Here is a 26,886-nt window from a genome sequence, read left to right as displayed (position 1 = left end):
AAGCCAATTAGACCAGATTACATGTGTCCAGTGGACACGTGCAATATAGACAGCTATGTATGGGGCGAAATTTTTGGGGGGGAACAGATTGCTCTTTTTTTTTAAGGTCAGAGTGGGATGTTAGGGAAGGATAGTAGGTATATTTGGGAAGGTAAGTTGGGTAAGAAGACAAACAAGACAGACAAGACAGCATACAGGGGTGGTATATGATATGTGGGGGATAAACACCTTGAATGGGGAGGGGTGTTTGGAAATTGGTAGCCCATGAGCCTCCAAATGGAAACAGTAGGACTGGGGTCCACCCAATGGGCAGTCACCACTACACCTTCATGGCCCCGAAGGTGGCTGTGCTGGGGGCTGAGCAGGCGGGACAGGCTGACCCTCTAAATGTACCACACAGCCCTCAAGGTGGCATAGCAGATCTCCAGACTCCCTTCGGAGCTCACTATGCACCAATCCCCAGACCTGACTTTGGGTGACATGATCCTGTCCACACCCGCTCCCGGGCAGGATGAGCCCCATCCCCTGAGGCAGTTCCACCTGAAGGTGGTGCAGGACCAGCAGACAAGGAAGTCATGGGGTGGTTCCCAGACATGTTGGGGCCTGGTGCCATGGCCAGATGAGGTGGGAAAGGTGGGTCCGCTGGGACCGGCCTTCCCAAATGTTCTATGGTGTTGTAGTTTTAAAACATATGTGGGTTATTAATAGTCAACACAATCCAGGATTAGTTATAACAGCATGCATAGATATTCCCATTAACCCAAAACAACAGATTTGGAACAGTTGCATAGGAAACAGAACACATGCATATATAGAACCACAGTGGCCATTACAATGGCATGCAGGGTACATTGATAGCAACAGGCCATCAATGATAGTATTTCAACATGGAACATTAATAGAAACACATTTCAATATTTATTGAACAATAGGACATATGTCCCAACAGTATGTTTGGTGTAAACATACCCATTGATTTATGTATTTAGATTATTGTTGCAGATATGGTGGGGGGGGGGAGATGTAAATTAACAACTTATATATCCTTGTAGTACTCACAACTTTAATGATCATTGCTCTAATCATAAAGGTACAGGTATTATTACAATACCCTATGGCCTTGCTTTGTGCAGTGGTATTTTTGTAAACAGTGTATACTTCAACTATCTTCTAACTAAATCCTTATATCTCTTACCTGGTAGACCTCTGGAGGGAATGTTTGTTAACACTACCTCACTGTTCCTACACATATTCCCAGATTCTGAGTTAATATTATGCACATACCTCTCAAACTCTTAATGCACACACTCTGGACAAAGCTTGACAACATGGGTGTACAAATAGGGACATATTTTGAATATTGCTCTCATAAACTGGAGAGTTGCTAGAGTGACAGGATTTGCTTTAATATAAGTTTTCTGAAGGTTTTGAGGTTTGAAAATCAAATGTATGTCATTATCTAGTGACTACAATTCTGAGATCATCCCATTGATTTGCCAGGGGGGGACAGAGGAACAGGCAGAAAATATGAGCCAATTATCTGGACATTATAAAAAAAATCTGTACAGTTGAGAGGTATGATTATGCATACAGCTTACTACCACTCCCAGGTTTCGAAGCATGGCTGTGTCTGCTAAAAATACAACAATTTTAAGTTTTAGCAGAGCGTGCTATTTGGATATTGCAGTCTAGCTCTTCAGTGTTTTCTGTCTAAGTCTCTCTTGGTTGTATAATCTGCTCTTGTACTTACAACAGTCTTATACAGACATTCCTAGACATTTTTTATGTAGCACAGTGTGGATAACAGTGGTTAACACAACATTACTATTCAGAGAATGCAACAATAAATGCCATACCAGAGTAAATACAACCAGTCCAGGATTTAGAGCTTTATTGCCAGGCAGTTACAGTTTTATTTAAATATGACCTATATCAGATTATTACTGCCATATTGTCTGGTTTATTCGGTACAACCCATACATAGTTTTCATACTGCCAGGTGACTTTCTACTACTTTATATTTATTTGGTATGACTACTACAAGCAGGATTGTTACTCACCAGTATTGTGATACAGCCTTTGCAGCTTACTAGCATGGGCTTCCTGATTCACATTCCACTCAACTGCAGCTGTAAGGGAAATAGAGAAATATTTTGGCATACCTATCCATCATATACACAGGCTTGACATTAGTAAACTGTTACTGGTATGAGTACTTACACACTGCTGGGACATCACCCCTCTGCCTTGCTTCATGGGCCCACTCATCCAAGAGCTCCCTCTTTCTCCGCTTCAAGTCAGCATAGTGGTGCCAGACCTGCTCACCAGTCCGAAGGATACCAGTGGCACTGGTGAGATCACGGGCAAGATAGTCCCAGGCTTCCCCTTTATATTGGGAGCCTTGGTACTGGCCCTGCAGCAGCCTTTCATCATGGTTTTGTACCAGGAGTCCTACCATGACTTTGGCCTCCTGTATGCCCCAGTGCTGCATATGGAAGCGCATGCCCTCACCATCACCTGCCATACTGCCTACAGTGGGAAGCTGTAACCAATTATGAGTTGTATTCCTGCCTCTGGGGTTTAAATACGGACGATTTGTTGCCCTTTGCCATGATTGGATGGTTTTGAATATGCTGAGCTAAGCTAAGCTACGGGCAAACCTGCTTAGCTAAGGTTGGCAGTGCTTAAAGGGACAGGTTCAGCACTGCTTACCGATGGGCAAATCCACTTAGCTAGGCTACTCATTGCTTAGCAGTCATATTTACACAATGCTTACACATGGTAAGCAGAGCTGTGCAATACTTAGCATTGCTTATTTTTCATTTTATAGACTATCTGCTGTATGGCACTGATTCATCATTCATTACATATTATAAATTTGTTTACTGTCCCTGACATCCCCCATTATGCTTTCGTTACATTTATTAATGTGTGACTATACTGATGGGGCACTTGTGTTTATATGGGGGTTTCACAACTGTATTAAACTGAGACTTCACATCTGGAACTAATGCAGTACTCTGGTTAAAAAAATATATATTATTTAGTAGCTAATTATAAACATAAATGTTTATGTACTGCTTTCACATGTAAAATGCAAATTTGTTATAGTGGGGATCGAACCGGGAATGGCTGCTTGCAAAGTGTATGCTCTAACCACTACACTATTGAAATACTGCGTATGCTGGATGTCTCTTGCTGTTTAACTTCTTGTGCTGTTTAAGCTGGACTAAGCGTAGCTAAGCAACAGGCACAACCACACAACTACGCTTAAACTTTATCGCATTTATAAAAAAAATAATTATTTGTTGTGTTATTTTATTTGTACCCTTCAGAATATCCCTGCTAATGTTGAACCTGTTATTTTATCAACTTTCTGCTTTGTGGGAAGATTGTCCCTTTTGGCATTGTCCACATTCCTTACTCTGACGGGTTGGGAGGTGTGCGCTATGTGCTTATGCTACATCTGTTATTCTGACAACATTTGTCTTGGTAGGGACGATTGTCCCTTATGGCTTTGACCCAGATTTGTTATCCTGATGGGTTGGGGGTGTTACGAGCATTCTTGCTCAGTTTAAATTGCTGAAAGGCAATTCTAGAGTGCAGGGGGCGTGTATATTGTGAGAGCTCTGCTCTCACACTCACCCCCTGTGCTCATACACGGAACCGTGTCCGTTTTAGAGCATGGCAGCACGCCTTCATGCATATGCATGGCGTGCTGCCGTGGTGAACAGGAATGATCCCTGCCATGCAGGACTAACTTATTCCTGCATGGCTGCTTGTTGAATCCCAGGAAACATCATGGTCCTGGACATGTTCATCACAGGGTTAAAACTTTGCGCTCACCATACAATACTCTCCAAATACTCTCCTTAAATAGAATACTGTCTACCTCTCATTCAAATGACAAGACAGTTTTTATACATAACTGTTGCCTGTACAATCTGCTAAGTTGTATGTGGGCTTTCTCTTTAGTAACTTCTACATCTGTAAAATCTTAGAATGTATAAATGTAACTACTGTATGTGCATAAATGTAAATAAAAATGTAACTACTGTTTGTGTACAAACATAAATAGAAATGTAACTATTGTTTGTGTATAAAAGTAAATGGAAATGTAACTACTCTGTGTTTAACTGGAACTAAGTATAATGCAATGTAAACAAACTGAGCTTTTCTCCTCGGGCCTCAGCTGAAAATGGGTATTACCCAGTTGGACGTTCCTGGTAAACAAAGACAAATAAATAAATAATAAATACTGCTATTCCATTGATTTGTCACTGACAGTATTCTGTCATGCTCCAAAGTCTAGTCTGTCACTATCCCTCACTACTAAACTCCTTCCGTTCTCTAGATACACCCAAGTTCAGCATTAAAAAAAAATTAAATAAATCCTGTACCTCCTCATAATTCCCTGAGCATACTGGACCTTAGGAGTTCCAAACCTGCCCCATCCCACCCTTCCTTAATGTCAGTCTCCCCATCTCAGACATAATTAATTTGCATTATGTAATTAATGTGCTGTGTTCCCCCATCTCATCCTTCTGTAATGTCAGTCTCCTCATCTCAGACATAATTAATTTGCATAATGTAATTAATGTGCCATGTTTCCCCATCTCATCCTTCTATAATCTCAGTCTCCCCATCTCAGATGTAATTAATTTGCATAATGTAGTTAATGTGCCGTGTTCCCCCATCTCATCCTTCTATAATCTCAGTCTCCCCATCTCAGGCAAAATTAATTTGCATAATGTAGTTAATGTGCCATGTTCCCAGTTCCTAATAACTATATAGTTCACGGTTGTCTTCATATGCTAGTGGTCTGTCCCAGTTTGTAATTAAACTCAGTAACTTACCAAACCTGCACAAAATAACATCCACAAAAGACACTGCAGTCAAGAAAATATTTATTTAGCTCTTTCGTCCAAAGACTTCATCAGAACAAAATGACGAAATGTCAACCAGCCTTATATACTGTTCTACATATTCAATTAAACAATTAAATGACTATTCTACACTTTATACATTTTTTGGGTTTGGTACTGGAGTGCCTTCTGTGGAAGTTATTTCGTGAATTTTTGTTTTATACATCCTTTGGGTTTGGTGTTTTTCACTTACCAAACCTGCCCCAAGTAGTTAACATAAAACTTTTTTGACTTTAAGTTTTGCATTCTTATTTGCTTGTTTAGTTATTTGAATGTAGATATTTAGACAAGTTGAACAACCCTTTTCAGCCATGACACAGGCCATGAGGCACAGTGCAAAAATATTAACACTGACAATTGAAAGTACATAACTTGGTTGTAGTGTTTGTGCTTAAATATCTAGGAAAAAGCCAGACAGAAAAGTCAAACATACGGTATAAAGAACATTAAATCCCTAGAGTGTAGCAATCAAACTTTCAGGAGAAAAGATTTTCTGTACTTATAAAAGTACCCCTAAACTGCAAAGTAATGAAAAACATTTACTAAAGCTGAACTTGTCAGTTACATCTACTGATCCTGTGTTCCTTGCACAGCAGTAAAGCCCTGTGATACTATGTGCATTCCAAGACCTAATGCCTGTCTACTGAAACGTTTGTTTTCAATGTCACTAAACCTCCTGTGTATAGCACATATTGCAAGTCAAGCCTGAATTCAAAGCATCCTAGACTTAGAACCTTCCACAGCCAAACTTTCAACAATGTTTTAGTGTACGTAGACAACTGCAAAGTTGCTGCCAAGTAATAAAAAGTTGTACACTTAAAGTGAATTGATCAGTGTTTATAGCCTTTCTACAGTGGTAGTTCAAAAAAATTACTGCTCTGAGCTCGTTTCAAGAGTGAGAAAGGTCATGAAATATAATACCTGCTATCTTAAAACTTCATTTTAAATGCTGCTACTAATTAAAAAAATTAACCGCCACTTAAAGTCAAACCTGAATTTAAATATCCTAGACAAATCCCACACTAGCAGACAATTGCTCAATACCATTGTCTTACTATGTTTAGATAATTGCCTGAGTACTGCAACGTAATCAGAATCGTTTTACTAAAGGTTAACTCAGCTGTCTTTGCATTTGCCCCATGTGACTTCAAATGCAGCAGTCTAAAATATCCGGACTATACAAAATGGGGTTAAGGAAACAGAAGAGCTAATTAAAGAGTGGAAAATACTGAGTCTAGCATTTCTCAGAAGAGTAAAGAAGTACATATTGCCTAGGTTCATGCACACTTTGCAAAAATTACAAAGTTAGCAAATTAATTAATCAGGTTAGTGTGTGTGTGTGCATGTGCATGTGCGTGTGCATGTGTGTGTGTGTGTGTGTGTGTGTGTGTGTGTGTGTGTGTGTGTGTGTGTGTGTGTGTGTGTGTGTGTGTGAGAGAGAGAGAGAGAGAGAGAGAGCATGTGTGATGATATATAAGGATGTAGATATGTGTGTGTATACATTTTATATATATATATATATATATATATATATATATAAAGAGAGAGAGAGACAGTGAGAGACAGAGGGAGGGAGGGAGAAATTATTTACATAGATATTAATATATTACAGAAAGGTGTATATACACAGACCCAGACACACACACACACACACACACACACACATATATATATATATATATATATATATATATATATATATATATATATATATATTATAAGCCAGCATTCGATAGAGTTGAAGGATTTTGGGGTGAGTGATTGAAGGTGTGGCAGGTTGTCAGAAAAGCTGATGATAGTGGAGTCATCAGCATATTGTATAATTGAGGACTGTGAGCAGGATGAGTGTCCATTGTTTATAAAGATATTAAAGAAAATGGTTCCAAGAATGGAACCTTGTGGTACCCCAGCATTAACTGTGAGGAAATGGGCAAAGAAAGAAACCATTTGACTGATTGCTGCTGGTTAGAGAGATAGCTGGAAAACCACTTGACAGTGGAGTTCGAGAAACTAAGGGCAGACAATCCAGAAAGAAATTTAGAGTGAGAGACTCTATCAAAGGCTTTGGAGAGGTCAAGAAAAAGGGAGAATACCGGATTATTATTTTCCCTACCTTTTAAGACAGTATCAGTAAATGACAGTAATGCTCTAGTTGTGCTGTGTTTAGAGCAAAGACCATGTTGGGTTGGGGTGAGCAGATTTTCGTGTAGAAGATTTTTATGAAGTTGTTTATTTATGCATTTTTAAAGTAGAGGAGACAGCATAGCTGTAGGCCTATAGTTTGTGAATTCAGTAGAATTCCCTCCTTTGTGAAGCGGAATGATAAAGATTTTTTCCAGATAGTAGGGACTCTAGATTCCTGAACAGATCTGTTAATTAGTATAGAGATTGAGTTTGCTATAGAGTTGGCAGCTAGTTTAAGGAATTCAGCTGGTAGGTTGTCAGCTGAGGGAGAGTACAGCTTAAGTTTTAACAGTAGAGATTGAATGTAGGAGGTAGGGATGGGTTTGAAAGAAAAAGTAGATTTACAGTGGTGAGGTGAGAGTGGTGGGGTAAGATATGAGTTTTGGCAGTTTTGAGTTAGGGTGGTTGTTGTGTCTATGAAACAGGTGTTAAATTTTGTGGCAGTTTCAAGAGGAGATTGATTAGGGCATTGATTTGGTATACTGTGAGAACCAGAGTTAAGAATCGTGTTAATGGAGTTCCAAAATTTGGGGGATTTGTTTGGTGGCAAATTTGTGGTTTTAGATAGTAATTTCTTTTGTCACAGTTTACTTGCTTTTTTGTTAGGTTACAAAGTTGTTTATAGGTTAACAGCTGGGTGGGACACTGTGATTTTAGCCAATTACTCCATGCAACATCACTATTGTGCATTAGTGCTCAAATGGAATGAGAAAGCCAAGGTACATGGTGGAATTTCTCTTAGTTCTTTCTGAGGGGAGCCAGGCTATTTAGAGTATCCAGAAATATGCAGCTGAATATTTGAAGTGCATCATCTAGAGGTAGACTAAAGGGAAAATTTTGTAGAACAGAGGTTGGTGAGACTGCAACATTCTTTTTATTCTTAATATTTGTATTGTTCATAGGTTCATAGGTGTGTACTAGGCTAATGGCCCTGGAGCCTTTACAAGCACAGCCCATAAAAGTGCCCTAGCATCGTGCTGTCCGAAGTTAGTTCCCAGTGCCTTTATTAAGTAGAGCCACTGGAGTGATCCCCGGGGTGAAGTTTCTATTTCCCATCCACTCATCAAGATTTCTCTTGAAGAGGGCCAGTGAGGTGCTCTGCTTGACATGTACGGGAAGTCTATTCCATAGCATTGGCAGTCCCTGGGTTATGAACCTGTCCCTCCAGCATGTTCTGCTGATTGTGGTAATGAGGTTCAGGTCTCTGGAGTGTGTGGTGCAGAGGGATTTGGATTTCTTTAGATGTAGCATTTCTAACAGAGCTGAGTCAGACATGGCTTTGTAAGTCAAGTAGAGATCGCCTCTTAGTAGATGATATGAGACAGAGAATAGCTGGAGTTTTTTGAGTTTGTCCATGTAGGATGTGTTTAAGGCCTAGGATCCTCTTTGTGAGGTATTTTTGCTGCCTTTCCAGCTTTTGCATGTGTCTAGTGAGGTACATGCCAAATGGGGCATTATACTTGATGACTGGCCTAATGAGGAAAGAGTAGAGAAAGATGATGACCTCTTTCTTCCTGGATGCAAAATCCTTGGTAGTGAGATGTGCCACACAGAAGGACTTTCTGACCACAGTAGCAGTGTGGTGATTGAAGGAGAGGTTGCTGTCAACCTGTGTCCCCAGATATCTTATAATGCCTTCAGTGTTCAGAGGGCTCCCATCGATGTGGTAATTAGTGGGAACTGAGTTTTTCCCAAAGGGGATGACAATGCATTTTTTGGCATTAAGCTTAAGGCCATGGTTTTGACACCAGTCATTGGTCTCAGTGAGGCCTTTCTGTAGGATGTCTACATCACTTGATGAGTTAATAATGGCTCCCAGCTTGTAGTCGTCTGCAAACTTGGTCAGCCAGAGTCCTTTCGTGTTGGCTTGGACTTCTGAGAAGTAGATGCCAAACAGGAAAGGACCCAGGATCGATCCCTGTGGGACTCAACTTGTGACTGGTCGGCAGTCTGACTTGGAGTCCACTACTTTCACACTGTGGATTCTATCTGTGAGCCAGTTTGCAACCCACCTTGTGATATAGGTGTTGATGCCTAGGTTGGTGAGTTTATCTATAATTCCTGAGTGGGGAATGGTATCAAAGGCCTTGGCCAGATCAAGGTAGGCTGCATGAACTGCCTTGCCCTCATCCACAGCTCTGGTGACTGACTCAAAGAAGTCAACCAGGTTGAGCAGGCATGATCTACCTTTCACAAAACCAAATTGCGTGGGATCTAGAGTTTGGAGATTCCCTATATCCTTGTTAATATTAATTAAGTCCATGATGATGTGCTCCATAGTCTTACATATCAGACTTGTCAGGCTAATGGGGCAATAATTCCCAGGGTCTGTAGTCACTCCACCTTTATGGAGAGGGATGACTGTAGCAGTGCACCATTCAGTAGGGACAAAGCCTGAGGTGAGGCTGTGATTGAACAGGGCACACAGATGTGGTGCCAGTTCACTTTGTAGTTCATGTAAAACACATTAAGGGATATTGTCAGGTCCCATGGAAGCTGTATTCTTGGCCTTGGACTATGCAGCTTTACCCTGTGCTGCAGTAATGCTGGGTACCTAGCATTTCTCCAGTATTGTGATTGGTCCTTTGGGGGGGTCTGACCTTATGTATGGAAAGCCTTTGAACAAAGATAGAGAGGTGGTCACTGATAGAATCAGGGAGTGTTTTTGGATTTTGGTATAGACTAGGATTTGACACTAGGATCCAGTTTACAACAGGGCTGGCATTAGTGCTTCTACTGTACTGGGTAAAGGTGGTAGTAAGTTGAGTGAAGCCATGAAGATTAATGCTTGAGGAGGGGGAGTCAGTGATTAAGGTTTGCCAGTTGATATTGACATCACCAAGAATTATAGTTTCAATGGAGATAGAGTTGGAGGTCCAGGAGAGAACATTTTCAAGTATGGGGATATTATTTCCAGGAGGGATATAGTTGACTACAATAGTTAATTTTTTATAACTGTTCGATCTACATTTGGCAAATATACGTTCAGCCGGTTGAAGGTTGGACCGGGATATAGACAGTGTAGAGCAGGTAAGACAGTTTGAAAATAATACAGCTATGCCAACAGATGACCTTTTTGTGGAGCCTGTCATAGCGGATACTATTATAGCCAGGTGGGAGAATTTCAGTATCATTGATATAAGGTTTGAGCCAGGTTTCTGTGAGAATTACTGTGTCAGGGGAGGGGGACTAATGAACAATCCAAGAGTGAAATTTGTAGATTTAATTAAGTAGACTACATATGTTAAAGGAGAAAACAGTTATTTTTTTTGGTAGGCAGTTTATCATTAGTGAAAGAAGTAGAAATGGGGTTGGTATTTTGGTTATGAAAGGAGTTAGAGTCAAGGTTAGGGTGGATATCTCCACTTAAGATTTTCTTAAAACAAGTACACAAAGCAGGAGGCTTATGCTTGTTTATTTGTTGTTTGAACTTTGCTTTGTGAGGGTGGCAGTGGGTGTTGAGTGGTCTGTATTTGAAATGTGAAAGTCTGGAAGATCAAAAATATTAGGTGCTGTTATGTCAGGGTAAGGTTTGTCAGTGCAGGTGAGAGGGTAGAAAAGTGTGGGTGAAAGGTTGATAGGTGAGATAGTTTTATAACAGGTAAGTGGAGAAAAAAGGAGGAGAAAGGGAGAACAGCTATAGATAGGAAACGTTTTAAGGGGTAGTAGAGAAAAAAGAGATGCAAGGTAGGAAAACAGAGGGGCAGAAGTAGAGGAAGCTGAAAGGAACTAAGAAGTGTACTGGTAGATGGATGAAAAAAGAGAGGTGAGGAGGTAATATGGAAGTGAATTGGTCAGTGTTGGGGGAAAGATATTGATAGTAGAGTGTATGTACTGTAGGTCAGGAGAATATGTAATAGGAGAGGGTTAGCTAGGCTTGAGGGAAAGTATTGTTAAGAAGGTTGGAGGGTTTCAATTTGATGAGGCAGACAGGAAGAGGATGAGTTTACAGGGGAAAGGGAGCTTAGAGAGTATAAATGCGGAGTATGTGGAAGTGTAATTACTTTACTTTTGTGTTATATCCAAAGCCTGAAATGCCCTTCCATTAGTAATTCTTACCATTCAGTCATGTTTTTTTCAAAACTTCTTTGCATGAACACCTCTCTACTAATTGGATCTGTACCTGTACTAAACGTCCTCCCTTCATAACGTGAGTGACAATTTCTTCACATATATACTCAAATCCCACATTTTTCTATCAATTAAGTTTCTTCTGCTAACATAACTACAACTGCAATGTAATTCTTGCATATAATTCTTCCTTTCCGTTTAACTTTCAGTAATTCTAAAAATGCATTTCTAATGTTTTTCATTTGCATTTATTTTTTTCATGTAAACTTAGATTGTCTGTTTAATATTATATTTTTTGTAATTTTTCACATTGATTATACTATCAAGTATTCATTGTATTATGGAGCTTTTCTCCCAGGCCTCCACTGAAGATAGGTTCTTATGAACCAGTGGACTTTCCCAGTAAAAATGTCAGTAAATAAATAATAAATAAATAAATGTGGGAGTGGGTGGGAATTGGGGTAGGGAAGTGAAGTGAAGCCCTAGCATAGCAAGGGTTGAACAGAATAGGGCTGCACAGTCAAGGCTGCAAAGTGCTTAAGAGAAAAACACAGTCAGTAAAGAGTGTGAATGGCAGTCAAGGTATGGAAGTATAGGAGGACTGCAATTTGAGGGGATGGAAAAGGAGACAGAAACTGTGCAATATAAAACTGCAGTACATCCAGAAGGACAGCAGTAAAGGTAAAGGTCGAAGCTTGAGGAAAAATGAGACAGAAACGATTGGAAAGGGTAAAGGAGAAGAAAGAAATGGAGTGAAAGATATGTGTCTGACCTGCTGAAGGTTCTGTGGGGACTTAAAGAGGAGTTTTGTTTCAGGGAGGAAGTTTCAACTCAGTATCACACAACAACCAGTGGGTGCAGCAGATTTCCTATTTCTACATTAGATGTGTTGGGGCTGTGGGAATGCAGATATGATTTATCCCTTAGCAGTGTGCATGTTGAAGAGAGTTTAGCATAGGATATAAGCAGCATGCAATGCAATAACACAGGCAGGCTGAGATAAATTAGTCTGGCATACTTTAACAATGTTCAGTAAAAGGGTCCTGGAGTTCAGGTAGCTGGAAGGGTTCACTTATTCAGGCAGCTTTAATATGACTCAGTCAGCCAGTGGTGGAATATTGGGTTTAACGATGTTCAGTAAAGGGGTCTTCGAGTTCAGTTCACTGCATAGGTAATTGGCTACATAGGTACATAGTTCACTGCATAGGCAATTGATTGTCTAATTGAACCCATACTGTTAAGGTTGGTTGTGCTTTCTCCAGGCAGAAAAATGACATCAGTGGTTTCCTACAGCAGTCTGACCAGGGTCGCCTCCTCTTTGGGAAATCTTTCTCTGACTTAAAAACTGATATCAAGGAATCATGGTTAATAATGTTTACTAAAGCCTGTCAACTGGAGGCAGACAGCAAATTCCATTCTAATACTCAAAATTTACAGTAAGGACTAGAGCAAACAAATGCTTGGTACACTAATAATGAGCTTACCCTCAACACCAAGACACGTAGCATAGTTCCATTTGGTAAATCTAGCATCATTACTGCTTACCACATACAGTGGATATAAAATGTGTACACACCCCTGTTAAAATACCAGGTTTTTGTGATATAAAAATGAGACTACAATAAATCATTTCAAAACTTTTCCCACCTTTAATGTGACCTATAACATGTACAATTCAATTGAAAAACAAACAAATCTCTTAGGGGAAAAAATATAAAAACTAAAAAAATGTACAATACGCTGGTTGCATAAGTGTGCACACCCTTAAGCTAATACTTTGTTGAAGCACCTTTTGATTTAATTACAACATTCAGTATTCTTGGGTACACACCTGCCATTAATTAAAGAGACTGATGAATCCCAAATAAAGTTCAGCTCTCCTACTAGGATTTTCCAGACCTTTATTCAGTTGCCTGCTACAGCAAAAGCCATGGTTAACAGAAAGCTTACAAAGCATCAAAGGGATCTTATTTTTGAAAGGTATCAGTCAGGAGAAGGGTAAAAAAAATGTCCACAGCATTGGATATACCACGGAACACAGTGAAGACAGTCATCAAAAAGTGGAGAAAATATGGGACAACATTGACATTGCAAAGAACTGGACGTCCCTCCAAAATTGATGAAAAGACAAAACAAAAACTGGTCAGGGAGGCTGCCAAGAGACCTACAGCAGCACTGAAGGAGCAGCAGGATTTCTGGCAAGTACTGGTTGTGTACTACATGTGACAACAATCTCCCGTATTCTCCATATGTCTGGATTATGGGGTAGGGTTGCAAGACGGAAGCCTTTTCTTACACAGAAAAACATCCAGGCCCAGCTAAAATTTTCAAAACAATATATCAAGTCTTCCAAAAGCACGTGGGAAAATGTGTTATGGTCTGATGAGACCAAGGTTGAACTTTTTGGCCACAATTCCAAAAGGTGCATTTGGTGCAAAAATAACACTTTGCATCACCAAAAGAACACCATCCCCACAGTGAAGCATGGTTGTGGCAGTATCATGCTTTGGGGTTGCTTTTCTCCAGCTGGAACTAGGACTTTACTCAAGGTGGAGGGAATTATGAACAGTTCCAAATATCAGTCACTTTTGGCCCAAAACCTTCAGGCGTCTGCTAGAAAGCTGAAGATGAAGAGGAATTTCACCTTTCAACATGACAATGACCCCAAGCATATGTCCAAATCAGCAAAAGAATGGTTTCACCAGAAGAAAATTAAAGTTTTGGAATGGCCCAGCCAGAGCCCTGACCTAAATCCAATAGAAAATCTGTGGGGTGACCTGAAGAGGGCTGTGCATAAGAGATGCCCTCACAATCTGACAGATTTGGAGACCTTTTGCAGTGGGCAAATATTGCCAAGTCAAGATGAGCCATGCTGATAGATTCCTCACCAAGAAGACTGAATGCTGTAATTAAATCAAAAGGTACTTCAGCAAAGTATGAGTTTAAGGGTGTCCACACTTATGCAAACAGCTTATTGTACACTTTTTATTTTTTATATTTCTTCCCCTAGCAGATTTGTTTATTTTTCAATTGAATTGTACAGGTTATATGTCACATTAAAGGTGAGAAAAGTTTTGAAGTGATTTATTGTGGTCTCATTTTTTTTATATCACAAAAACCTGGCATTTTATCAGGGGTGTGTACAATTTTTATATCAACTGTAAATAACATTCCAATTAAATTTGACACAGTCATCAGGGACTTGGATACAAATGTTGATAACAGACTCTCTTTTGAGTACCACATCTCTGTGGTAGTTAGAAAATTCTTCTACCTTGCACAGCTTGTGCTTCATGGTATCTACGCAAGGTCCACAGATGTTACAGTTCCATTTTATTCATCCCTTATTAGGACCATCTCTGAATACAATGCCTTAGTATAAACCTCACTAGGCATCTAAGAGAGCATAAGACACCAAAAAGAACTCATTTCTCAGTACCCTTAGCTACTCTGATAGATTAAATGTCCTGTACCCCTTCTCAATGCCATAGAGACCCCTTGGAGTAATCTCTGTTTAGCCTTCTCTGTTATGAATGACCCAGTATTCTTTGAAAGCTTTCAACAAAAAAGTTCCACTGGTAAAGCGAACATCCACTGTAGCCACCTAAACCTATACCACTTTATCACCAACACCAGATGGTGTGACAGATACTTAACCCAACAAATTCCCCGTTTGTAGACTAGGTTGTCCTATCAAGATAAATGCTTCCCTAACAACCGTTAAAACTAGCCTGGCTGGGCTGATAGATGACAGCAATTTTTTTATCAGGGATATGTAGAGAATGTTTGCATAATGGAGGACACTTTTAGTTTCCCACCAGTACTGGATGACGTGATTGAGCTTCTAATTTGTATCCTTAGCCATAAACTTAGTAAGTACATATGAACCTACCAATGAACATATGGAAGCCAGTAGTTCAAAAATGCTTTTTGCAGATGTAGCAGTCACTAGAAAACATCGTCCACATCAAATATTTCAATTTGAGTTAAAGTGGCCAGCTCAAATACAGACAAATTCAATTTTTCTATAGCGTTTATATCCCAGATTGGAGCCAGTTGCTGTCTTGAAGTTGTTAAACATAAATCACCTTTCTCAACTTGCTTAGCAATGGTAACTGGGGGATTTTCAACAGGTATCTAAGCAGAAATGGCTGAAAGATGTACTTTAGCAGATAACTAATCCAAACATGTTCTAAGCAAGAACTCCACATACAACATACCCAAGGAACTGAAGCAATATCTACAGTAATGAACAAATTCTAACTATGCATGAAAAAGTAGTCTATTTTTTGAAGAAAGATTTCCTAGCGTTTGGTCTTTTGGCTTATTTCAAAATGGACACATCCTCATTAGAGAACATGTTGTTTGAGATTGGATTGCTCACCTCCATGCCGGTAGACTGAGAGTTGTAATTCTGGTTTGATGTCTCATAGATATGTTGAAAGTTTGCTGCACTGTCAAGGGCTCTGTTACTGACATACAAGTTAACAGATGAATCGTGGTTGTCTTAGCAATTGTGAAACAATTAGACTTAGAAATAACCTTGTCTCTTTTTACCTTTAAAATACATAGTGGCTCCTTAGAAGTTAATGGAAGGCATATCAGAGGCCCTTTCCCCAAAAATGAGTAGGTGGTAGTCACAGTCACAGGGGTCAGTCTTTGCATTCAAGATGAGAGAGAAGAGGATATGATTTTTGTATGTCTGAGATTATTCCTAGGTCTTAAAAACACTGGGGAATCTGTTGAAAAGCAAAAAGCAATGCCTCAAGGGACAGTGTGTTAATATGACATTATTACAATTATTACAGGAAAATCTCCTTACACCCACTCAACACAGCTTCAGACCCAAACATAGCACCACTACAGCTCTATTATCCTTCCTCAACACTGTCTCTATAGCCACGGATGAGCATAAACTTATTTCTTGCCTATTCTTGGACCTCTCAAAAGCTTTCGACACTGTCTCATACTCTCTTCTGCTCCACAAACTGCATAAACTCAAATTCTCCTCTGACACTGTTGCATGGTTCTCCAGCTACCTCAGTGATAGGTCTCAATCAGTGAGATGGCACTCTGCACTCTGCCCTCTTCTCCCTATAAAAATGGGTGTATCTCAAGGGTCTATCCTAGTGCCTTTACTTTTTAATATCTTTACTAATCAGCTCTATACCTCCTGTCCTCAGTCATCTTTAGTGCAATGCGCAGATGACTCTACAGTCATCACCACAGCTAACTCTCCCTCTAAGCTCTTGTCAGCTACTCAGGCATCTTTTAACTTAGTCAAAACATGGTTCTCCAACAACCAGCTCATCCTTAACCCTGAAAAAACTAAGCTATCACTCTTCCTACCAAAAAAGTTCAACAATATTAAACCCTCCTTCCCCATAAAGTCCCTTAATAACACTTCCATTCAGGTAGAATCCAGTACTAAGCTCTTAGGCGTAACCATCGACGATCAGCTTAAATTTGACTTGCATCAAAAAGACTCATTCAAAACTAGGGCTCCTTTACCATAACAAGAACTTCCTTACCTCTGAAGCCAAGATTACTCTCTCTCTTACCTACCTTCTACCCAGTCTAATTGTACAATTCTCAAATTCTTACAAATCTTAACTCAGCACTCCTGACCAAACCCAAATCTACATACAACAAGGTAGCTAGATTTGCTGCCCAACAAACCTAAAAATCCCAACACTGTCTCTCTCTAAAACACCTAAACTGGCTTGTATTACCCCACCAGCTTCTCTCTCTCAGCTCCAGATCATCCATTCTATCCTATACCAGCCTTACTACTGCCCCAGCACTATCCCCTCTCATCTCCCATTATTCTCCCCCCTCCAGACCTCTCTGAAGCTCTAACCAAGACCTACTACAAATCTACAAACCCAAGTCTAAATTTGGATGCAACATGTACAGCTATCACCCCACTATTGCCTGGAATAGGCTCCCACTAGAAATCGGGACCCTTATACATCCTAAGCAATTTAAGACAGCCACCAAAGAGCACTTTAAAAGCCACTGGTCCTGCCACTGCACTCTCCCTCCTTAACACCCCTTACTTCTCACACCTTAATCTACTTTTTGCCCTTAACTCGCTCTTCTCACTAGCTCTCTCTAATCTTCCTTGACTACTCTTTCTACTGTCTTCTAAAGTCTATTAAGCAAATCGCCTCAGAGAAACAGTCTATTGTAATTGTGTTGCCTTCATGCAACTACATTGTTTTTTGTAACCACTTAACCCAAAAACTATACTCATCTTAATGACATATTTCTTTTTATACATCTTCAAATAGTTATGCTATACTCCGGATTACTGACTCTGTATAACATTGTATTGATACTTAATGCCTTGTAATAATCCTGTAACATTGTTGTTTAATGCTAATTTATAAGGAAAGTTGTATAATATGTTGGAGCTTTTCTCCCCGGGCCTCTGCTAAAAAAGGGCTCAGTCAGACAATCCTGGTTAATAAATGTAAAATAAAAAAAATGACAGTCATACATACAGTTTAATTTTGAACTGCCTTTGGTTTCACATGTTCATATACTGGAAATACCATAGCTAGAAATTTCATAAGTGCTCTGCGTGCAGGAGAAATGCCAGAAAGCAATGCAGTAAGCTGACAATGGGAGTTTTCCACCTTAAACCTGGACAAATTCCCATGGGACTTCTATTGTGGAATGTGAAAGTAGATGTCTTGCATATCCAGAGTAAAAAGAATGGCAATTTGTTGCAAGACGTTCTGCAAATGCTTTTGTTTAAAGTAAACATGAATGTACTTTCCCTTTACCTAAGCAGTTTCTGGATGCCACAACTACTCTCTAGATCAGTCCCAGGATATGCATGAATCCTAGACAAAACATGCATAAACACACACACACACACACACACACACACACACACACACACACACACACACACACACACACACACACAAATACAAACACACACACACATAAATACACACACACACACACACACACACACACACACACACACACACACATAAATACAAACACACATACACACACATAAATACAAACACACACACACACACACACACACACACATAAATACACATGCACACACACACAAACACACACACACATAAATACAAACACACACACACACACACATAAATACAAACACACACACACACACACATAAATGCAAACACACACACACACACACACACAAATACACACACACACACACACACACACACACACACACACACATAAATACAAAAACATACACACACAGACACACACACACAAATACACACACACACACAAATACACACACACACACACACACACACACACACACACACACACAGACATAAATATAAACACACACACACAAACATACACACACACGCACACACACACACAAACACACACACACACACATAAATATAAACACACACACAAATACATACACACACACACATAAATACAAACACACACACAAATACATACACGCGCGCACACACATACACACACACACACACACACACACACACACACACACACACACATACATACATGCAATGCATGTGCAACCATAGATCATCGGAGGAAATTGATTAGTTAATACCATTACAAATATATATGTCAGGAGAATTCTACAACACTGAATTACCAAGAGGCTCTGGCAAATATGACAGAAGTAGCATACATCTAGAAAATGGCTCAAATGTTTTATCCCGACTTCCTAGATGAGACTGTCATACATGATATCATGCAGCACATTCACTGAAATATTGGAACAAAATAATGAGCTGATGTATTACCTTCATTTGTCTTACAAAAAAGAAAAGCAAAAATAGTCAGTGACTAGCTTCCATCATTTTCATATAGGATGACTAACCATAGTCATACCACTGAAACTATTCACTCCTTAATGATTTGGTCTTCCTATGAAATGTCAATATCTTTTTCGGCTCACCATTTATTGAAAGTATAGTTTCAAAAATGGTGAGTCATAAAACATGTAAAAATAGAAAAAAATATTTTTTTGCAGGGGGACAAGCCCCCCTGCACTCCCAGATGTGTGTGTAGTGAGGGTAAGCCCCCCCAAACTATATATACCAACTCCACAGTCAAACGAAAGAGAAGAAAAGGGGGGGACAAAACCTTACCACTGGTTCACATGGTACATTACACGTTGATGAATCTCATTGCAATAAAACACTGTCGCTCTAAAGAAACACAATGGCAGAGTCAGTGATAATTCATGGGTATGCCTTATTTGGCTTACAGCCTAATGCATAGTCTGGCCTTCAGGTATCTTGTTTCCTCTGGTAATACATATTATTTGGTAAGCAGGATATTTTTATTTTATTCTGCTAATTACAGGCTGAGAACTCACAATTAAACAGTTAGCCTTACTGCTTGTGAATACAGTCTATAAAGTGCCTGTATAACAAGTCCTGAGACTGTGCAACCTTGTAATACAATTCATAAAAACAATCTGTTATACAAATGTGGTTTGAAGCATTAGTCTGAGATCATAATTTGAACTGGGCCATACATCTAAATTTGAAACAGATAATGAATAAGTAACTTAATTAATCATTATTTAATTTCTTATAGATAGTAAAAAAAATAGATGGCGTTCATATTTTTATTAAATTGCTTTTAGTAAAACTTTATGTACTTAATAAGTTTCTTTTCCATTCTTCCAAGCAATAGCAATTTTGTCCTACATCCCTCCCCTTTAAATGATTTTCTTTGCTTACTTCTTTCTTTTTTTCATTTTTAAATGTCACTACACTGAAAAAAGGAAATTAAATGTAATATACTTATTTGCACTTTTGCAATTAAACCACAATTCTTATGAGGAACAGACCAAAAATATGAGGCAAAAATCTGGATAGTTGAGAGGGGTGGTCTGCATGACTACTGAGTTGTTTAATCTCTGACACAAAAAAAATACAAATGAAAAAAAAAAAAGCAGAATACCTCCCTGAGTACACAAATAACTTGCTGCCTTGTCTTTATTCACAAGGATCTCTTCTTCCATCCCCACCAAACAGACAAATCCAGTTTGGAGGGGTGTTCAGATAGTTCTATTGCTTCACTCTCACAGACAACTAAGCGGGCAGTGTGATCTGACTTCCCTGCTCCCACCATACCTGACAAAAATAAGGGCACTTCCTTTACCAGCCTCATTGGTCAAATTTGTGACAACAAAAAGAATGAGTTGCAGAGTGTAGGAAGGGGATAGAGCCAAACAAACATGAATATACCGTGCTAACCTATCAAATGATTAACAAACTATCCCAGCAGAGTATACTGTTACGCACACAAAATAAGTTTGTAATTTAGTTTTGGTTGTCAATTCAAGTTAAAACATTGGCTGTTCAATTTCTGTTTGCTGGCGTGGGGGGGATTCCCTTTGAATGATACATGCATGATTATTCACAAAACATTGATTAGTATCAACTGATTAACAAGGTTTTCCCTTCAACCTAGCCACAATGATAGAAATTAGCATATTGCCCCGTCCTTGCACTTACTAGCTAAACACACACACACACACACACACATACACATACACACACACACACACACACACACACACACACACACACACACACACACACACACATACACACATGCACACACATATACACTGACTTCATAATAATCGCACAACAGTGGGGAAGGAGAAACTTGTCATAGTGGTCTCATATAAACAGTGATCCCACCATGCCTAAAGGTCTAGCATTTTGATCCATGATAAAAAGTGATTTCCGCCATTAGAACCAAATCACCTGGTCAACAATCACCTGCAAGGAACCTGTGTGTGTATGTTTGTGTGTGTGTATGTGTGTGCATCTGTGCATATCTGTGTGTGTGTGCATCAATGTGTCAGCTGTATATATATATATATATATATATATATATATATATATATATATATATGTGTGTGTGTGTGTGTGTGTGTGTGTGTGTGTGTGTGTGTGTGTATCTCTGTGTGCATGCTTAGTGGAAATTTATTTACGTATTTGTTTATTTATGTATTTTACATACAAGCTGGGGTCCATTCTCTATCAAATGTTTTGATAGAGCATTAGCCTGTATTTCCTTCTAATATTTGATAAATGCTCTATTATTCTATTATTCTATCTTTCAACTTTCTACTATATTTCCTCACATAGAAGGCGGGACATATAAGGTAGGTTGCTAAATAAAAAACATTTTCAGTATAGCATGTTGCAAAACAGTCAGTCACAAACTTCTTATTTGTAACTGGATGAATGAAAAGTGTATCTTTTAAGATATATCTACAAGCTTCAAAATTAAGGCAGGGGGAAGTATCTTTCCTAGTGTTTGCCTGTTGACATTATTTAAATCTTTGTAACAAAGCTTCTGTTTAATGCTACTTCTTTTATTACATGCAAAACATTCCTTCTCCGCTATAATTTTACAAAGTCTGGAGTGTGCTGTCAAAACAGACCAAGTATTATTCTTAACAATATTCATTACATCATTGGTCCTAATATTATAACAGGTTACATATGTAATACTATCACTTTTATTGTTATTATCTTTTTCCTTGTCTCAGAAAACCACCAGTCGCAAAATAAAGTTTAACTGACCTATTCCTTTCACCATCCACAACATTTTTTGAGTCATGAGTCCAAAGACATGCATCTGGAGCATTTCTCCCCGGGCCTCCGCTGAAAACAGGCTCTGTGGAACCTAGTCGGACTTTCCCGGTCAACAAATGATAAATAAATAAATAAAATAAAATAAATAAATGTAAAAGAGCATCCCCATAACATCTGATCTTAAATTCTTGGGCCATCTCAGATATTTGTTCATTATATAGAGTTTCATCAGTATTTAGTCTGCTTACTCTGAGAAACTGACTTCTGACTATGTCCTTAAACACATGCTGAGGTTGCATACTACCGCTGTGCAAACATCTGTTTGCGTGCACATCCTTGTTGTGGACTTTGGTTTGTATAGTATCATTCTCGTTAGTTAATACTACGGGCGGCGCAGTGGTGCAGCGGTTAACGTTGTCACCTCACAGCAAGAGGTTCTCCGGTTCAATTCTCGGCTGGGGTGCCTTCTGTGTGGAGTTTGCATGTTCTCCCTGTTGTCACGTGGGTTTCCTCCGGGTACTCTGGTTTCCTCCCACATTCCAAAGACATGCATCTGGAGCATTTCTCCCAGGGCCTCCGCTGGAAACAGGCTCTGTGGAACCTAGTCGGACTTTCCCGGTCAACAAATGTTAAATAAAATAAAATAAAAATAATAAAATATCTAAAACACAAATCCTTTCCTCAGAGTAGTTAGCCTTAAACCTTGGAAATTCAGTAGTTGCTTCCAAATATTCTATGCATTTTGACAGTTTGTTCATCACCAGTCCAAATCAAAAACACATAATCTATGAAAGCTTGTAGAAAGCTATATATTGACTATCTTATTTGTTGTATAACTGAAATTATTCTCCTAATAGGTCAAAGTTAGGTTAGCATAAGTGTTTGCTATAGAGGTTCCCATGGCTATACCAGACGTCTGGCAATACAGTTATATTTCAAACACAAACACATTACTGGTCAGCACAATATCTAATAGGAAAAAAAAACTGTTTCAACTTCTCTTGTAGTATATTTACCTTTAACACACAAAAATTCTCTAATAGCATCATTACCATACTCATTAAGTATCACGGTGAATAGTAAAGTGATATGTATTGTAACAAAGTAGAAGTCATTCAAAGAACTCACAACATACCATTGAAACATTTATCTAAAAAAAAAACGTTGTCTTTTATGAAGCTTTGAACCTGACCCAAAAAAAAAACATATTCCAAATACAGTGACTCTGTGACCCATCCTTTCCCTGAAACAATGGGCCTCATTGTAAGTTCTTATGTATTTTAGGCAATCCGTAAAAAACATTTTCAGTATAGCATGTTGCAAACTTCTTATTTGTAACTGGATGAATGAAAAGTGTATCTTTCAAGATATATCTACAAGCTTTAAAATTAAGGCAGGGGGAAGTACCTTTCCTATTGTAACTCTAGGATGTGAGACCAATAAATAATTTAATGTATCTAGTATAATATCATTACATAGCTGCAATTCATATATGAGACTATTTATGCCATGTCCTATAGTCTGTAATGTATCAAAACTAATTTTTAAAAGTAGTTTCATATAAAAATTCCAGCATACATGTCATATACATATCTTTATCTAATACAGCAATGGTGTCACATCTTGTCCATCTCCTTTATCACTATATCCTGATTATTTTGTAACTTAACAAGAGTCTCATATTCACCTACTGTTAAGTTATACTTTTTCACATGGCATTTTTTCATATACAATTCACATAATTGCTGCTCACAAATATTGTGAAAAGCAGTAATGACTGGTTCACTCAGCGGTATGAAAGTACTGGATCTCCTAAGCACATTATTGGCATCATTATCATCTTTAAAATTAACTTAAAGTTCAAATTGTGAACAAATAACTTTAAGTCTGTTAGAGCTTCTTCCAGAGAATTGCTGCTACCAGGAATAAAATTAAGCCCTTTTGTAGCAGAGAATAATCATTTTCTGATAATGTCAAACTTAACAACTGCCTGTTGGATACTTATCTCCACTTGACAGAATGGCTGCTTGTCTTTGGGCCACTGTAGTGCATTCACTGTCCTCCTCATCTTCCTCTTCTTCTTCTTCTTCTTGAGGATGCTCTCTGCCTTACTTTTATTTTCACTGGTAACTGAAAATTCAAAGTTATATGTGGACACTGAAAATCCTGCACAATGATATGTGAATTAGAGGAAGCTCTTCCAATAGTATCTCTACTGTTTAAAGTTGCAGTTCTTGGACTGATTGTGTTCTGATTGGAGGAAGCTCCTCCAATGGCTTCTCTACCATCTAAAACAATAGTTCTCTGATTGGTGTAATTCTAAAGCCTAGGAGGAGAAACAGGAAGTTGTACATTCCATTCAATGGAGTTGATATCAAATGGCATTTCTGTGTTATCTACCTCATACATCGAGCCCCTTGTAGTAGAAATTTTATATATAGGCTTCTCCTTTGCCCACAAGAAGTTATGCCCACTTTTAAAATCTGTAATGTCTTGATTTAATTTATGCTTCTTAGTCTGTTCAAGATGTTTATCAAAGGCAGCCAAGTATTCCAACATCAGATTATATGCAATAATGTTATCCTGAAAACACGACATTGAAGAAACATCATTCTCCATAGTATTTATATCTGTTAACAGCTCTTTCTCAATATCAGAAAAGAATTGATTCATAAGAAGCATATAGTCTGAACTCAATTTTAAGTGTAACTGCTGGCATTTCTTTAAGAGAGCTGGATAGATATTGCCATATATTGGCATCTTTAATATTCTTAGTTCTCTAGGAACCACTCCAAGTTCTAGTTCTAAATACGTCTGAAAAATAAGTTTTTCCCATTGCAGGCATTTGAAGGCTTGCACCTTCTTTTCAAAAGCAGCTATGTGATGTAAAAGAGAGGTATCAGTAGAACTCACACCATTACTCACATTATTGGTCCCCATTGTACAAATGCCTGGGAGCAATAGACTGGAATACAAGCTTAGCACTTCACTCACTGTAAAAAGTGAAACAATGTAAATGGATTTCAAGAATAAATGCTAATAAAGCACCTGGTCTCAAAGCTGCAGTGAGCCTTAAACAGGTCTTAAAGGAAAAACAAATGCAGTTAAAGTGAATGATGCATGTGATTTATTTATTTACAATATTTTAATAGAAGGTCTGTAAAGTAGATTTAGAATGCAGTTTATATTGTGAAGCCTTCTACGTATGCTATTTTAACGCTTAACTTTAAGGATCGTTGTCATTTAATAATGACTGTGATTAGTTGGCTGTATCTTATTCCCATTTAAAAGATGGTTTCTTGAAAACTTTCTTTGTATTGCACCGAGGAAGGGCTGCTCTAACCTGAAAGCTTTGCATTCTAAAATGAGTTTGAACAGTTTTTTCCAATTTGTGGTTTTGTGGTTCAACTTTGTCTTGGAATTTTAACTGTTTTTGTTGTTATATGACATCTGCATGAGTTCTGGTTTGTTTTTGAACTATAGACCCATTAGTCTCACTAGCCTCATGTAAAAATGGAAAATCTCTTAACTGTAGACCATCATTATTCTGGCATTGTCAAAGGAAGGTCCTGCCTCTTTAACCTCTTTAATTTCTTTGAAAAAGTAACTGAAGCAGTGGGTTCCCTATTATACGATCAAAGACGAATGTATCTTGATCGAACTTGAAAGCACAAAATGACAAAATACCGAAACAGCATATAAGCAAATTCTTTCCCTGGGAAAGAAATTGTTTGGCCACCTTCGTTATTATGCTGTTTTCGTCACTGTAGTGCAATCTCAGAGTTGGTATATTTAAGCAGGGGGGTGTGTGGGGGCACAGCCCCCCCCCATGCCCCCCCCCCCAGTTTATATAATGTTTTAAAGTTTTTTGTTTTTGTTTTTTTTTTCTTTTTTGGAACAGCATTTTTTTTCTGGGAAAAAAAATCACTTTTCTAGGTGTTCAGGATTGTAAGCTTTTGCTTACATGAGGTCGATAAATCAATGTTCGCTTTTTTAAGCATTCGCTGATTTAATACAGACCCGAAGCAGTGGATAGTAGCTATGCAGTTCATACAACATACCTAGACCTTGCAGAGGCCTTTCAAGTTATTCCCCTTGCAGACATTATTAATAAATTTCTATATCTGAATATAAATCCTTATATTGTGTGGGGGATACCTAAGTGGTTGTCTGACAGAATCCATGTAGTTAGAGTTGCAGATGTCACTTCTGAAAGCAAAAATTATACCAGTGGTGTACTGCAGGGCTCAGTTTTGGTCTCTTGCCTATTTGGCATTTTTTTCTCCAACCTATGGGCTATTATTCCTGGTCTATGGTTAACTAAGTCTGCAGACAACTGTAAACTGGGAGTTGTTATTCGATCTTCAACTGACTTAAATTTGTTCCAACATAGGTTAGACCATATTAATAAGGACAATGGTCTTAAATGCAATGTAAAAAATGTGCCATAGTTCATTTTGATAAACAAAACAGTTTCACTTACCACAAAGGTGGTGCGTCCCTCAAATCAGACTCTGTTATAAGGGATTTTTAATCATTCTTGTTGATAATTCCTTATCATTTTACCATCATGTCTCCACAGTAGTTCAGAAAGCCTTATCTGTCTCATTTTTTTCCTACTCCATAAGCTCCAAAGAAGTATTAATTCCTTTTTACTTGTATCTTATCAGACTCGTTACTGAATTTAATGTACCTTTTGGCATAGATTTGTCTAAACATATCAAACAACTTGCGATACTTCAGAGATTCATAACTAAAAAGATCAGTGGCCTCAAAGACCTTAGTTATCAGGAGAGACTGTCAGCCATTTCTCTGTGCACATTCCCTAACAGACTCCTCCATGGAGATCTTTAGCTATCCTTTCGAACCACAAAAGATCCTACCCTATTTAACTTCCCATTCCTTCACAGAACTACTGGTACCTCAAATACTTGGTTAAATTAATCTAACCTTCATCAGCAGGTAAATAGGACTCCTTGGCATGATAGATTCATATTGCAATATATTCTTCAGTGACGGAACAAACTTCTACTACATGTAAAGCAGAGTAACACCCTTGCCACCTTCAAGGTAAACCGAGATAA

This window comes from Protopterus annectens, chromosome 12.part0 (genome assembly GCF_019279795.1).
Source record: "Protopterus annectens isolate FY-2018-M chromosome 12.part0, PAN1.0, whole genome shotgun sequence".
Lineage (NCBI taxonomy): Eukaryota > Metazoa > Chordata > Ceratodontiformes > Protopteridae > Protopterus > Protopterus annectens.
Note: the sequence above shows the minus strand (reverse complement) of the source record.